At 39.7% G+C, this 17,539-nt stretch overlaps 1 long non-coding RNA gene across 1 annotated transcript; it reads right to left on the bottom strand.

Moving 5' to 3' along the window:
* Positions 1 to 15,244: 15,244 nt before the first annotated feature.
* LOC108512705 (uncharacterized) lies at positions 15,245 to 17,104 on the bottom strand. The gene is made up of 2 exons (XR_001880663.1): positions 16,901 to 17,104; positions 15,245 to 15,472 (listed from the first exon to the last, which is right to left on the bottom strand). It is a non-coding gene; the product is annotated as an uncharacterized LOC108512705 (long non-coding RNA).
* Positions 17,105 to 17,539: the final 435 nt, after the last annotated feature.

The following is a 17,539-nucleotide window of genomic DNA, read 5'->3' as shown; positions in this document are numbered from 1 at the left end:
ACTTGCCATTTGCTCCTACCCCTTGCTTATTATCCCCATCATCTTTTCTAAACCAGACCCTTACATGCCTGAAGATAGGGAAACTTTTTCTTCACCAGCCCTTTTTAGATGTGTTTGGAATTTTGCCTAAACATGGTCTGCCAAGCGTGGCCTATGTTATTTTTAGTATCTCCTTTGCATATGTGCCCTGAGGAAGTGGGATCCTCCGTTCGTTCTTTCTTCTGATGAATATTTGATTGGCAACCTTAAAATTTTTCTTTGTGTTTAAATTATAAACTCACTGCAAGCACAAGGCACCTTTCAGAGTCTTTTAAACTACATGTCAATATGTGTTCTTGTAGAGCTATAATTACCTATTATTTCGTAGCTTTCTGAATTAAATATTCATTAAACAAAAGCTGAAAATGGTATTAAATCTATACAAGATTTTAATGTGCAAAATTACTAATCAGTATATTAATATACCTTCATCAGGGTTCACTTAGGCAGCAAGGAAGGACCCTATATTTTTTAATAATGCTTTGTTTTATAAAGTCATTCACATTTACAGAGCAATGCACATTTTCACAGAATTCTGACTTATTATGTGACTAAGGGAGTTACTAAATGTAAATGAGAAATAATTTCACTGTACTGTCTTTGAAGAAAGGATGATTTTTAAATAAAAATGCAAGTTTCCCACTTTTACCAATAATCAGAGTTAACATCACTAGTGAAAGGGATATCTATATTGCATAGATATGGGCAGAAGAGCTGCCCTCTGATTCTAGAAGCATGGAAGACGCCCATCAGAATTCACCAGTGCAGACCATTCCCATTCATCCTGACGTATTCTGGGGTGAAGAGAGTTGAAGTTACTCACAAGCCAGCACTTTTACCATCCATTCAGACCTACATATCCTAGGAAAATAATATCTCTAATACAATCAACCATTTCATTAAAATCCTTTTATCCAGCTAATACATGAAACTTGAATTTTAAAAAGGATTATGGAGAAAGCCTTGTAAAAGAAGCAGGTTGTCTTGTCTTACTCCATTTCCACTTGCCAGAGGCAACTACCTTTTTATTTTATTGTACTGTTTAAGTTCTGGGGTACATGTACAGGACGTGCAGGTTTGTGACACAGGTAAATGTGTGTCATGGTGGTTTGCTGCACCTGTCAACTCATTACCTAGGTGTTAAGCCCAGCATGCATTAGCAGAGACAACCATCTTTAAGTGACAATGTTTTTAGGGTTTTGATAGTTACCTTTCTATTTCTAAATAGTACACTTGTCCTACTAATTTTTGACTGATATAGGATATTATCTGTTGATTCTCTCCTGTCAAATTTGAGTATTGCACTATTCTTGCCCACTTCTCCTTCTAAGTTTTAATGCAATTATTGTTAGTTCTTCTGTTGATTTCCTTTGTTGAACCTTTAAAGAATATTATTAAATTTTCTTTTTTTTTTTTTGGTTCCATCAAATTTGGATCTTGCCTCTTAATACCCATCATTTAGGTGAGGATTTTAGCACACTTACTCTTCCTCTATTTTTTCTTCCTCCTTTTCACTCCATGAAGTTTCTGCTCTTGGATTCCATTGACATTATCCATATTGCTCAATGTTTATCATTATGCTAAACTTCTGTTTACTTGTGCTAGCTAGAGTGGGTCTCTGTTCTTTAGAACCTAAAGGTTCATATTGAAATAATTTGAATGGTATTTATACAATTAAATATCTTGTCTTCTTAGGTACCCGATGCTATCATGAGCATTTTTCGGTATCTTTATTTTTAGACCACATCCTTCATGGTCGCATATTGTTCTACTTTCTTAGGAATGCACTGAAGCTTGGCTTTGCTTTTATGTTTAGCCAGAATATGCTATTCAGCTTTGGTTCAGGTTTAGTCTTTGGAAGCTCAGATAGATTAATGCCTGCTTCAGTGTCATTTCTGACATTTTGAATGTTGGTGTGAGCAGCGATTTTATAATTATTTAGTTTACCACCACCAAATATCAGTGTAAAAATTTCTGTTAAATGAATGTATTGTGCTATTTGGATTTGTGGTAGATATTGGAGTATCAGAATTTTAGGCGATTCAAATATAGGTAAGTTTTATTCTAGATGTAACTTGGAATTAAAAAATCCTTTTGTGTGTTTTATTCAGTTAAATGTCTTAGTCAAATGAAGTGTAAATGTGCATTTGTTATTGTGAGAGTAAAATCCTGCAATAATTAACATGATTGTGAAACTATTCATTTTATATATAAAATTACCATGAACTTTTGAATAATAAATAGGGAAAGAATGCAGATTAATATGCACAATGAGAGAATACATTGAGTAGATTACTTTAGAAAAAACCCTATACTTTAGAGCCTAAAATATTTATAACATTAATTTAATTATAACAAAAAGAAAAAAACAGAATAGATGACATAATTATAATCTTTGTAGAATTATTTGGTGTTCTAAAATGCACAACATTAAGCAAAGTAACCTTTAGGAACTGCTTTTAGTTATCTAATTCCATTTAGGTTATGAGTTGTTCAAGAAAAGGTTCTATTTTTCCAAATTCTTCACATTTTATGCAAATGATTAAAGAGCAGAATGTCAATTTTACTCCCTTGAAATGTCACGAAGAGAAAACTCCAAATGATGAAAACAAAAGTCATCATAAATTGTCTTCATTCCAGACATATTATTAGCCAATACTTAAATTACACTTATTATGAGCCAGGCACTGTTCTACGTGTTCTTTCTATGTTAACCCATTTACTTCTCCCAACAGTCCCATGAGGTCTGGCCACTATCAGCTCATTCTACAGATGAAGAGCTAAGGTACAGAAAAGTTAGGTTATTTGTCCAAGGTCACATGGCTAGTAAGTGGTAGTGCAGGATTTGAAGCCAGGTGGTCTGACTTGAGTCCATGATCTTAACCATGGTGTGATTTCTTATTTGAGATATGTCAGAGAAAATGCTTAGGTGGAGTTCCTGACTTGTGGGAAGGAACCATTAAAAGTTTTTATCATCGGTTGCTGGAATGGGATGGGGAATGTTGGAATGAGAGAGGGAGGAGCCGGTAAGTTATTCATCTCTCACTGTCCCAACCTCTGGAGGGTATACATGACCCCAGGAGATGAAGAAGCCTGCTGCAGCCAGGAGGGTCCATGATTAAAAAAAAGTCTATATCAAACACCTCATGCCTGTAATGGTTACAGGGCCCTTTGAGGCAAGGGACCTGCTGCAATGCACAGGCTGCTGTGGCTGGCTTCCATCATGGGTTTTCCTTCTCACTTCCTAAGACTATCCATGAAGATGGCTGCAACATTCTAGTTTTATTAAGTAGTGCATTACTTTCTAGCTTTGCTTGGGAGAACTGTGGTGGCACAGAAATGACAGTGGAGTGGCATCTTTTTTTTTTTTGAGACAGAGCTTCACTTTTGTTACCCAGGCTGGACTGCAGTGGCGTGATCTCAGCTGACCACAACCTCCGCCTCTCGGGTTCAAGCGATTCTCCAGCCTCAGACTTCTGAGTAGCTGGGATTATAAGCATGCATCACCACGCCTGGTGATAGAGTTTTCTTTCAGTAAAGGTAGAGTTTCTCCATGTTGGTCAGGCTGGTCTTGAGCCCTCCCAAAGTACCGGGATTACAGGCATGAGCCACCGCCGCTGGCAATGGCATGGCATCTTATCAGAGCGCGGAGATTGAGATTGGGGGTCACTGCGTAGACCTATCTTTACTCCTACAGGAAAGAGGGTTAACCGGGGCCACTTAGAGGATACTTGAAAACATTCTACAGAGAAAAGCTTAGTAAATACCAAAGGAGTTTTCTTTAAAACATGGAAGTTTTGGAAACCTGAGGATTTTTTTTGCTTTTTGAGATTAGCATCACATAGGCACAAATGAAATTCTTTCCCAAAAGCAATCAGTGCTAGTTTACTGCAATTAACTAGGAACTGCAAACTTGCTGCTGAGAAGCCACTGAGTAGGAGTACTGGGCCCAGATGTTAAAGATCCAGAGGAAATTTAAGCAGTGCTAATAGTAGTTGTGGAAGCTGAGACAGCTGCTTTACTTGTGCCTAAGTGTTCATCATTTATTAACTATCTTCTCTATACTGCACCCTTTAAAATGTGTGCAAATGTTATTCATGAATTGTTTAACATTAACATTTTGTGATTTTAATGGGGTGATGCTTGGTTTATTTAGGCCCAATTAATATATCTTTCTTTTGCCTGTAACTAGGGGAAGCCTGGCTGGTTGAATCACATGCCATGACTTCAGACACTGCTGTGGGGCTGAGCCCACCAGAATTCCAGACAGAATCTAGTAGGAAACACACCACTTCTTAAATACCAAAAATACCAGCCTTACAAATGCAGACTTATGAAATGGTGGCAGGTAGCACCAAGTTTCATTTGTAAGTCCTTCTCCCCACTCCTAGAGCTCAGGGACTACCCAGCACCTCTTACGGCTCCTCATAGGAAGTGACTCTTGGATTTCTGGCTCGTCACTCATCCTCGTTCCTGTCCCCATGTCCTTCTCTCGTGTGTTCTTTCTCAGGATCCTGCAGGATGGCCAGCTGGCTTTGCTAATTTTGAAAGTGTGGGAAAGGTTCAGATGCTCTTGATGGTCTAAGAAGTGTACGCAGAAATATGAAGACACACCCAGTCTGAGTCCACAGGAAGTTGACAGCAGTCCCGCAGGGAGCATTGTGAGCATCTGCTGTATTTAGGGGTCTGTTTTAACAAGTAACTTCATGGCACACTTCTATAATGTTAAACAAAATTATCCGGGTTGGGGGGGGCATTGTTTTGTACTAAACTTGTGTACTAGGCTCTAACAGATCAGAAAAACCAAAACGGAATCCCTCATGCTACATGGCATGTGGTAATCAAACTGAAACTTTAAGGGAGCCAATAGATCCCAAAACAGACCATTTTTTTCCTCCTCAAAACAGGAGATTCATTTTTTTCCTCCTCAAAACAGGAGATTCCAGCATAATAAGGAAGTCCCCTCGGCTCTAACCTTTACAAAAAGGTAACCTGAAGTAACCAGATGTTAACTCATCAGACTTTTCTCTGTTGTTCATTTTCCTTATTCCCACCTTATAAAACTCACTGTTAGGCTATTTCCCAGTGGGATTTGAGACCAGATACGTCCACTTACAACAGTGACAGAATGATATCAATGCCTAAATCTTTGGTCAACCTCTCCAAATTGTTAAATTAAGTTTAGCCTAGGTCGGACGCGGTGGCTCATGCCCATAATCCCAGCACTTTGGGAGGCCGAGGTGGGTTGATCACCTGAGGTCAGGAGTTCGAGACCAGCCTGACCAACATGGTGAAACCCTGTCTCTTCTAAAAATACAAAAATTAGCCGGGCGTGGTGGCAGGTGCCTGTAATTCCAGCTACTTGGGAGGTTGAGGCAGGAGAATCTCTTGAACCCAGGAGGCGGAGGTTGCAGTGAGCCGAGATGGCACCACTGCACTCCAGCCTGGGTGACAGAGCAAGACTCCATCTCAAAAAATATAAAATGAAATAAAATAAAATAAACAAAAAATAAAAATTTAGCCTAAAGCCTCCTCCTTACATATTTTTAAGTTTGGCCTAAAGGCTTTTCTGTGCGTAGTGAACTGTAACCTAACTGGATGTGTAAACAGGCTGTAACCTGCTCTTATAACAAGTAGCTGAGTCAGCCAATCACAGCAGCCAAGTTTTGGCCAATCACAGATGGCCAACTATCCAACCCACGTTCAAATAAGGCAAAGGCCCAGTTGTTTCTATACCTTACTGTGTCTTCTGTATGTTGTTTTCCTTTTTCTGTCCATGAATTTTATCTGTATTAGTCAGGGTTCTCTAGAGGGACAGAACTAATACGAGATATATATATATATATTAGGATATAGATATATTAGAAAGAGATATATATATCTCCAGCCTAGACTTTTCATGTTTTTCTGCCTGCTTTATATTTATATTCTGGCCATGATGGCAGCTGATTCTATGGTGCCCACCCAGACTGAGGGTGGGTCTGCTTTTCCCAGCCCACTGACTCAAATGTTAATCTCCTTTGCCAACACCCTCACAGACACACCCAGGATCAGTATTTTGCATCCTTCAATCCAATCAAGTTGACACTCAGTGTTAACCATCACATTATCCAACCATGTGGCAGTCCTGGAGCTGCTCTGAACTTATTCCGGTTTTGGGGGCTGCCCAATTTTTGAATTGTTCCTTGCTCAATTAAACTCTGTGAACTTATTTAAAGTGTTTCTTTTAACAATACTTTTAAAATTAGAGTCATCACTGATTCTAAGTAAAATACAGTTTAATCTGGAATTAAGGCATACAAAGGAACAATTTAGATGCACTTAAAAAATTGCTGCCATGATGTATTGAGCTGCATTATTTTTGTGTAGACAGCCTCCAAGATGACCCCCAAGGACCTGGGCTTCCTGGTTTTAGACGCTTGCATAGTCTCCTCCTATGTTGTTCTTGAGTTGGTCTGTGAGACCAACAGCAACATACAGCACAAGTAACACATCATTTTTCAGATTAGATTTAATACGACGGCAGTTTCTGTCTTGAGCACACTCTTCCATTTTTGCTAGTTTGTTCTCTCTTTCTTTCTGTGTCTTTCTCTTAAATCATGGCTGTGGGAGAAGCCAGCTTCTGTGTCATAGAGAAACTCAGCAGCCTGTGGAGCCAGGCCCATGTAGTGAGGAGCTGAGGCCTCGTGCCAACAACCAGAGAAGATCCCAGGCAGCCAGCAACTTCATGAGTGAGTTTGGAAGCTGATTCTCCAGCCCTAGTTGAGCCTTGAGGTGACTGCAGTCCTCACTGACAGCTGGACTATGATTTGGGGAGACTCTGAGCCAGAACCATCCTGCTAAGCCATTCCTGGACTCCTTAGAAATTGTGATGTGAAATAACACTTTTTAATTTTAAGATGCCAAGTTTGGGAGTATATAATTGGTTGATTAGTGTCCCCCCAAACCCAGAGCATCAAAATGTGACCTTATTTGAAAACAGTGTCTTTGAAGATGTAATTAGTTAAGACGAGGCCATACTGGAGTAGGCTGAGCTCTTAATCCAATCATCTTTATAAACAGAGAGGAAACATAGAGATGCAGGCAAGAAGGCCACATGATGACAGAGGTGGAGATGGGAGGGATATGCAGCTGCAAGCCAAGTAACCCCGAGGACTGCTGGGAGCCACCATATGCATAGAAAGAGCCAAGAGGTGCATAGAAAGAGCCAGGCACAGGGAAAGAGCCAACGAGAGATTTTTCTCCTGAGTCCTCAGGAGGGAGCTTGGCAGGCTGACACCTTGGTTGCAGGCTTCTGGTCTCCAGAATTGAAGGATAATACATTTCTGTTGTTCTGAGTCGCCCTTTTTTTTTTTTTTTTTTTTTTTTTTTTTTTTTTTTTTTGGTAATTTGCTATGGCAGCCCCGAGAAACTCATACAGAGCAATCTGTGAGGCAGCAATGGATAACAAATACAATTAGGTGACCAAATTACTCTTTTACAATATTAATTGACTTCTCAATGACTATATTATGTGGAAAAAAAAAAAAAACAAACTTATTTCTTCAGGACACTTTTCTTTTCCTCTTTTTTTTTTTGGCAGTTTTGCAAAATTTCCTCTGGAACTACCTTCTTCATCAGGACAAGAGGAAACAGATATGCTAAGATATAATATGTCCCAAGTTGTGTAAAGCACACAGCTTCATACACAGAACCTGCGGTGCTACAGCTCTATGTCCTGAAACACAGTAATTCTGATACGTTTGATTTTGCCAATCTCCATCACAGAAGGGGAAAGAAGTACTGTGGTACTTTTATAATTGTGTGCAGTGTGATAGGGAGTGTACATTTTGACTAGACATCAACGATACCAAATTATCTGCTAGGAATTGTACATATACATGATTGGAAGAATTTTCCAAAGACTAGCTTCTGACTCTGTAGGCTTCAAACCTCATTTCTCCTCCGCTACACACATGCTTCCAGTGCTGCTCATTTTCATGTCATGATATGAACTCTGACCTTTCATCTTTGTGTTGTAAAGCTGAATGAGTCAGCACAGTGGGCGACAGTCGTGTTCCTGGAAGCCATCCCTACACCAGGATGGCTAGAAATGACTTAATATACGTAAAAGTGACCAATAGATACATAGAAAAGCTCAAAGTCAATATCCCTGGCTCCACGTACCCTTAGCGGATCCCTGAGATGCCCTTTCCCTGGGAAAGCAGCACTCTCTTTTCTTCGGCATTATTGGCTCTAGGATGATGGAAGTACACTGCTGCCAGTGGCCATTTCTGTCACACTGTGAAGAAATTTTGCCGAGAACAAAGCATACCCAACAAAAGCAGAATTAAGATAAATATTTTGAGAGAGTGAGATTAATTTCTAATGACATCCTTAGATTGTTGTGACTAACCAAATTTAGTTTTCCAGTGACATGAGCCAATACATTTCCCCTCTCCTGTTTTTGCTTAATTCACCTTGAATGGACTGTCTGTTCTGCGTTTTTCACTGTGGCATCCCAATTCCTAGAACCTGGGACATGATAGGCACTAAATAAATATTTATCGAGTGAATGAATATATTGGGGGTCCTGTCATGTTAAAGTGAAGAAACCTTTATCAGACTAAAAAAGACTAAATCAGGGAGATTAAAATCATATATATATATATTATATACACACACATATATGTATAATTATACACACACACACGCACACATACACACACACATAGATGTATAATTATAATCAAGAATTGAAGTGCTGCAGACCAAGTGCTGGAGGAAGGATATTGATGAGCACACATGGGTAAACAGAGAGGCGGGCATGCTGAGCACATTATAAGCAAAGCCCTAGAGGAAGGAATGCACTGGGCGTGCTCAGAACATGCACCTGCAGTGAACGGTGGGAGTGCATTTCTGAAGGAGGTTAATGGGATGATGCTGAGAAGGCAGAGTTAGCACATCTCTGAGAGCTTTGAATGACAAATTGAAGAACTTGGAATTTATTGGTAGCCAGTGGGGAATGAATGGATTATTTTGAGCAGAGAAGTGAGATATTATCCCTTCCATAGATGGTTTCATTTTAACAGAAAATCCAAAGCGTCTACTTAAAAGGTTATACTCGTGCATAGTAGGCATCTGGGGTCATAAAGCAGGGTTGGTGGAGATTTTTATGAGAGAACTTTTAAATGACACCATGTAGTCCACTGCTATCTTATGACTAGTCATTTTCTTATGAAAATCTGCAGTTAAATTCAATCATTTCTCAAAAACCTATTTGCAACTTTTGTTACTCAGAAATAGAACTGTAAGCTCTGAGGGAGGTAGAGGAAAGAAAAACAAAACAAAACAAACAAACAAGAAAAGACTTTAAAATCTTCAGGCCAATTTTATCTTTTGGAAAAATTCAAAATAATGAATAAAATATTTAAGATAAGTTTTCAGCAATTACAAAGTGATCAGATGATTTAGAAGACAATCATCTAAACATATTTCTGAAGAAGCAGAAATTATGTGAATAGCTCAGAAACAAAGGCCAATTAGGCAAACTGGTTGGAGGTTAGTGTAAGTAAAACTGATTACATTAGAAGAAATAGGGCATGGACAAATTAGAGAGATTGGAGGAAAAAAATGATAATTTCATAAGGAATCCGAGTTACAGTGTGTAACATATTTTGTCTTTAACTAACAAAAGTTACTATAAATGGTATAAACATAATCACATTTATTTTGGTTGCTCTGCAACAGTGTTTTTCTTTTCCTTTCTCCCCAGTCTATGTAAATGAAAAATAGTCAGGTGTGGTGGCTCATGCCTATAATCATAGCACTTTGGGAGACCAAGGCAGGAGGATCATTGAGCCCAGGAGTTCGAGAACAGCTTGGGCAATATAGTGAGACCTCATCTCTATAGGAAGATAGGGGGAAGTGGGGTCCAGTGGTATGTGCCTGTGGTCTCAGCTACTCAGGAGGCTGAGGTGTGAGGATCGCATGAACCTGGTAAGTCAAGATTGCACCACAGGGTGACACAGAGAGATCCTGTCTTGAAAAAAACAAACAAACAAACAAAAACAAAAACAAAAAAAAAAAGAAAGAAAGAAAGAAAGAAAAGAAAATAGAGTTTTCCTTTTGATTCTGAAAATTTTCAAACAAAAATTCATGTTTCTACTCTTTACGCATCCTATTTTTCCTACATTTATATGAATTTTCTTCTTTTCTTGTGGTATCATTTGTAAAGGATACTTATACATTTTTGGAAAGAGTCTAACGTTCTTTCTCCTCTCACTTAAGACTGCTTTTCTGATTTTGTTTTCTGTGATAGAGGGATAATGAGTGTGAGCATTAACACTCCCTTCCCAGAAGGAAGGCTACTCTGTGCTGCGCAGCTCCTGGCCTTTGTGCATAGAGAAGACACGAGACTAGGCCTAATTGTGGGATACCTGGGACAGAAGGGGAATGAGCTGTTGGGACAAGAAAGAAACCAGGAAAATATGGGAAGATTTCAGTCACTTGTGGAGGTAGTTGGGGGGTAAGCATGCCTTTCAAAAGCAATTTTTATAAACTGTTTATTTGGGAAAAAGGTGTCACATCAACCTCTGAATCCCTTCGACATTTCCATTAAAATGTCCCATTTCCATCTGATGCTATTACAGTGAGATTTGTGAATGTACATATGTTTGCCTAACTTGTCAATGTGTTGAGATTGGATTCGAGGTGAGAGGAGAAGCTCTTAAGATGACCCAGTTTTTTGGTTTTTTTTTTTTTTTTCTGTAAAGCACACCATATCACAGCAATTAAAACTATAAAAAGAAGAGGGTTAAGACAACAGCCAGAAAACAGTGTTCTGTTCTCTGGTCCCTCTTCCATTTTTCTCATACTGTTCTAGGGCTCTAGATTCCATGTTGCTTAACATGTGCTTATTAACCTGTCCTCTCAGCTGTCATGTGGAGTCTGCCAATTTTCTCTTTTCGAGGCAGCTTAGATGATGTCACTGAGGTCACTGCAGTATCATGGCCCCCATCATGCCGGAGATGTCCACTCGAGGCTCCACTGCTGGCATCTGCCTGGCTGCTTCAGGAAGTGCGATGCCAGGTGGGGGTCTTGCCGCCACTGCCTTGTGGAGGTGTTTCTAATGCCTCTGAAAAACCATGGTGCCATCCACATTTGACAACATCTTTGGGATCTCCCCTTCCAGATGTAGATGTAGGTTGTCTACTGCTCCAACTACTGATCAATTCTGTTTCTTTTTGGGTTCTGCTTTAGTTCTGTCTCTCCAGGACTCTGATGTAAGTCTGTGGTTGTAGGACCTGCTGGAAGGCAGAGCCTAGCTTGCCTCAAAATATTCCTTCACACTGGCTTGTCTGGGACCTTTCCTAGATATTCCAGCTCTCTCTTACCTTTGGACATGCTCTGTCCCAGGTGCTTTGGCCCCCCCATGTGAGGTCATCATACCCTTGGTCATGCTTCAACTTGTCTACATCTCAGCACAGACTTAGGTCCTCAAGGTAAGAGTTCAGCTACATGGACAACAGTTTTCATAGTCCTTTCATTTGTATTCTCTCCTTTGATGCAATATTAATGAGTATACCATTAGGATAATTGGGTCACTGTCTTATACTCAGTAAAAATTTCAGCTTGGAAAAAGAGATGAGCTTGTCTCTGTTATTTAAGTATCCATTTATTTATTTCTTCATTCATTCAACATATTTAATTAGTAACTACTGTATGCCAAAGATGGTTCTAGGGATTGAGGTCATACCAGTGACCAAGACAGACAAACTTCCTCTCTTCTTGGAGTTTACTTCTTATGGGAGAGGCAGACCATTAGCAAGTAAACTGACATTGTAATTTTAGAAGGTGTTAGGTTCCCTGAAGAAAACACAACAGGGGAGGGAACCAAGGTTGACAGAGGGCACAGGATGGGGGCACTCTTTCCAATAGGGACAACCACTAGGGCAGGCCTTGCTGAGACTCTGAAACACCAGAATTTTAGTTATTTTAATTGCAGGTAAGTCCTTTCCAGAGTTTCATTGACGAAATGAGCTGAAATGATGACATAATGAAATCATCTGTGTGCTGAGGTTAGCTGTGTCATCGTAGCTCAACAATTTCAGGTGAAAATCATTGGCATGTAAAAGGAAGGAGATACTCTGTTAGTTTCAGGAAGAAAAATGAGGCTGACTCTTTTCCATTGGAAAGTGATTGATGGTTCCAGGAGCCTCTTCTTTCCCTCTTGTTCCTCCAGCCTCAGCCTCAGTTTTCTCTTTCTGTTGAGGTTGCAGATGAGGATGGTTTTCACTTTCTTATAACAGGAGATAGTGTGGTTTTCATTTAACTGCATACACTTACAATGCAGCGGGTTATTTGCATAAACATGTACCAGGCATTTCTCAGAGCTTGTTTAGACTTCCTAAGTATTCTGTAAAGCTCTAGTTCTATAGATGAGTGTCCAAGATCACAGAGCTGGTAATAGTAATGAGAGCCGCTCATATTGACTGGCTACCATGTGCCAGGGATAGGGTAAAGTATTTTACCACATACTTCCCCCAAATTTCCTGTGAGACAAGAATTAGTATGTTCATTATACCTTGGGGGAAGTTGAGATTGGACAGATGAAAAGACTTAGCCAAGTCATACAGCAGGAAGCCTGATTTTCTGCCTGATCCCAAAGTGCACTCACTTGCCATTAAATGGTGATCATTGTCAAGGTGAATCTAGGTGGTGGCATTTGTATTTGACCTTGGATGATGATCCGAGGCACAGAAAAGCAGCAGGGCCAGAATTCAAACTCAGGTCCCCAAATTGCATCAGAGGTAAGAGTTTGGACTGTGAGAGTTACACAGATCGTGGTTTCAACCCAGGCTACAGAACTTACCAGCAGTATGACTATGGGCAATTTCTGTAGCTTTCTGATTCTCGATTTTCTGATCTGTAAATGGGCATAATAGATACCTACCTCAAAGAATCTAATTATTCATTAAATAAATGGATATTTAAATAACAGAGACAAGCTCATCTCTTTTACCAAGCCGAAATTTTTACTGAGTATAAGACAGTGACCCAATCATCCTAATGGTATACTCATTAATACTGCATCAAAGGAGAGAATACAAATGAAAGGACTATGAAAACTGTTGTCCATGTAGCTAGAATCTTACGTTGAGGACATAAGTCCTCAAAGAATCATTTGAGTGATTTAAAAATGTATACACTTGGCCTTCCATGTCTGGGGGTTCCCATATTTGCAGATTCAACCAAGTGTGGATGAAAAATATTCAGAAACAAACAATAAAAAATAGCAATACAACAATGAAAATAATATAAATAAAAATACAGGCCAGGTGTGGTGGCTCACACCTGTAATTCTAGCACTTTGGGAGGCCAAGGTGGGCAGACTGGCTGAGCTTAGGAGTTCAAGACCAGCCTGGGCAACACAGTGAAACACTGTCTCTACTAAAATACAAAATATTAGTCGGGCGTGACGGCATGCACCTGTAGTCCCAGCTAATTGGGAGGCTGAGGCAGGAGAATCACTTAAACCCGGGAAGTGGAAGTTGCAGTGAGCTGTGATCGAGCCACTGCACTCCAGCCTGGGCAGCAAAGCGAGACTCTGTCTCTGAAAACAAAACAAAAAAAAACAAAACAAAACAAAACAGTATAACTACTATTTTCAATCCATTTACATTATATTTGGTATTATAAGCAATCTAGAGATGATTTAAAGTACAGGGGAGGATGTGTGTAGGTTATATACAAATACAATGCCATTTTATACAAGGGACTTAAGTATCCATGGATTTTGGTACAGTAGGAACCTATCCCCCTTGGATATGAAAGAACCTATCCTCCTTGGATATCAAGGATGACTATATTGTGTTTTTAGAGCAATTTTTGGTGCATACAAAGCTCTCAATACATTCCAGGTATTATTATTCTGTTTCACTGTGACAGACCCTAATATACTAGCCACACTGCTGTTCTTTGCTGAGTAAAACCACAATTCTGTATAGCTCTTGGGCAACCAAGACACCTGGCAGGCTTGGCCCCCTCCCCATTACTGGCAGGTGGGTCATGATTGGTCTAAGTCAGATGTTCCAAAAATGTGTTCTCAAGATGAGCAGCATCAATACTATCTGGGAACTTATTCTAAATGCAAAATGTCAGGCCCCACTTGAATAAAAGACTTTGGGGATAGAGCCCCACAATCTGGGTGATGCTGGGTCACTTCTAGGTGACTCTGACATGGGCTAAAGTTAGGAAACTGCTAATCTAAACCAGTACTGATCACCTCATTCCCCTTTCCAATAACTGGGTGAAGCTTAGACACAGGGCCCAATCGTGGCCTAGAGGACCTGAGAAGAAGCCAGATGGGGAGTGTGGAGCATGCTCAGGTTTTTTGTGCCAATTTAAAGGGGTATGTGAGAGTAACTGCCTTCCTTGCAGGATGCTATTTGTTGTGTATGTGACACCTGGACTACTTCCGTCACTTTGAAACTGAGAGAAAGATGTTTTCTAAGAAAGTCATGGTATAAAGTTAGAAAATACCCAGGTCTTTGTTGATGCTGCTGAGCTGCTGAATAAGCCAACCTCCAGACTTCCTCTTACATGTTATAATAAATATTATTGATGGGTAAGCCACTTTTAGTAGGTTTTCTTCTTTGTAGCTGAAAGCAAACTCACTGATGTTCCCATACAACAGTTGTCTCTTATGTAAATCAGTGCTCTTTGGAATGTATTATAGAAAGATTATGGCGCATTGAAAATGTGGACTTTAATCACACTAATTATTTATTTTTGTTTTCTCTCTGTATTGATGGTGGAGGGGTAACGCATCCATTTCTTTCTTCCTTTGGACTCTGAATGAGCCAAGAAAATGCCAAACATTTGGATGAAGAGAGGCTCAGTTTTTCATATGGGTCCAAATGATCTGGATGTTTGGCTTCTGAAAATGAAACATCTGGAGCACAAAGCAATGTTTTTACTTTTCAGTTATATTTTGGTGTTATATGGAAACTGTTATTAAAACCAGGAAGAAAAGATTTATGTAAGAAATGGGATCACTTGAGAGCATCACTGGCAAGCTGCCCTGCCCATATAGCAATTCATTCACTCAATTTTTTTCATTCCAAAGAATTGAATATTTACCATGTGCAGGACATTGTGTGATGGGGATGTAATTATGATTTCACATATAAATATGACTTTATAGACTTAAAGACAGTCTTTGTCTTCCAGGACCATATGGTTTAATGGTGAGCAATTGTTATAATAAAATAAGTTGACATGGTAGAGAATGGTAAGGTGTTCGTGGGAGCTTGAAGAACAGTGGTTTCATTCATTTAGTTATTCAACATATATTCATCATGTGTTTAAAGAACCAGATGCTATTTCAGGCTTTGGGTCTACAGTGATAAGCACGGTCAGCAATCGTCTCTGCTCTCATGGATCTTACAGCCTAATGGGAAAGAAAGACATGAATGCATAAATACACAAATAAATATATTTATAATGATAAATTCAGATAGTTTTATGAAAGAAAGAACAGTGTGCTATCCAAGAGAGTAACTGGGGTGATGTCATTTACTATGGGGGTCAGGAAAAAACTGTCTGAGGATATGACATTTAAGCTGAAACCTGTAGGGTGAGTGGGAGTGAGTGAGATTAAGTTTGGGGGCATGAGTAGGAGGAAAGGTTAGAAAAGTCTTCTTATAGGAAGTGGCATTTGAGATGAGTCTCAAAAGTCAAACTGGCATGGTAGAAAATGTCTATATATGTGCACATGAAGAGGATTGTGAGGAATATATCAAAATGCAAACAATTTTATCTTTGGTATCATGATAATGTGTACTTCTACTTTTCTTGTTTCTGTTTTATGTACTGTACTTTCTGTGTACTTCTTTTGCAATAAAAAATTCTTTAAAAAGTAACCATAAAAGAAAAGAGAGATAAATTGGTGTTTTTCAAACAGGCAACGATGGGGTCAGGAATGGGGTGTACATGTATCTGTGGGAGACGTAGTATTTCCAGGCAAAGTAAATGGTTTTGGCAACAGCTTGAGCATTTAAATAACTACTAGTTACTAATAGCATCTCACAACTACAGCATGGCAGTGGAGATAGGGGAGAGAGGTGAAACAGGAAAGTGGTCCAGAGGTCAATTAAGGCCCTTGTGTCATCAGGAAGGACCTCAGGTTCATCCTGTGGTCAGTGGGAGTAAGGTGATTGGATTTGTATTTTAGAAGCATCCCCCGGTGCCAGTGCAGTCTATGGGACAACTGCAGTCATTAAAGAGAAGCCGGGCGCGGTGGCTCACGCCTGTAATCCCAGCACTTTGGGAGGCTAAGGCAGGCAGATCACTTGAGGTCAGGAGATCTAGAACAGCCTGGCTAACATGGCGAAACCCCATCTCCACTAAAAATACAAAAATTAGCTAGGTGTGGTGGCACGCACCTGTAACCCAGCTACTTGGGAGGCTGAGGCAGGAGAATTGCTTGAACCTGGGAGCCAGAGGTTGCAGTAAGCCCAGATGACACCACTGCACTCCAGCCTGGGTGACAGAGTGAGACTCTGTCTCAAAGAAAAAATAAAATAAAATAAACAGAGCAATGTTGTTAACAGCAGGCAAATATTTCTTTTTTAAAACTATAAGTATCTTCAAGTGAGCGACCCAAGACTTTTTCTTATTTGGTCATCGTGGCTCAATTTGGGACAATGGCAACTTGGCCAATTCTTATCTGTGTGGACCACTTTGGCTGACTTGACCGATTAAATTATTAAATTCAAATGACTAATTTGACCAGTCTGATGCCAAACAACTGAGTGGGTGAAATTCTTTTGTTTCAGCCATGTGTTTCAGTGTGCTGTAGCCCCAGTCTCCCCTTTACCTGGTTGTCACCATGAGTCCTTTGTGGATCTTAAGAGGAAGGCAGCACTATCCTTTTCCCACCTGAGAGATCAAAAGAGGTCATGTCTGCAGAATGGTTGATTTCCTCAGACAAAATACCACTGAAATATAAACTGTCAATATTGTTTGCTCTGATACCAGCTTTTTGTGCAGGTTTTAATTTTGTCTGTTTATTTCAACCAAATCTGAGGTCTCCATGACTACAATAGAAGAACAGAAGGAATAGAAGACTTCTGTGTTAGAACATCCTAAATGGTATTGTTTATAATAAAATGTGGGTATTTTGAAGGATGCCCATATTTTTAAAAGGTGTAAATACTGTTCATATGGTGTTCCAAGCCAGAGACATTTTTATGTTCTGGCCATGGGTGACATGTGAGTACATTGGAAGGATATATCAGTAAGGACTCTAGAAACAGACTAAAAAGATATCTGGATTTCATGGTCAAATTCAGATGGAACGAGATGTGTTTATTAGCCTCTAGGGCAGGGTCTGGGCTCCGTATGACCTGAGTAATCAGGTCAAATGTGGCCATGGATTGACATCCAAGTAGTTGTATGAGTTTACATTCTGAATGCCTGAGAAGCTTTACTTCAGGAAAAACTCACATTTTCATGG

Source organism: Rhinopithecus bieti, unplaced genomic scaffold, assembly GCF_001698545.2.
Source record: "Rhinopithecus bieti isolate Rb0 unplaced genomic scaffold, ASM169854v2 scaffold_27006, whole genome shotgun sequence".
NCBI classification, from domain to species: domain Eukaryota; kingdom Metazoa; phylum Chordata; class Mammalia; order Primates; family Cercopithecidae; genus Rhinopithecus; species Rhinopithecus bieti.
The sequence above is the reverse complement of the archived record's forward strand: the minus strand, read 5'-3'. Positions and strand labels throughout refer to the sequence as shown.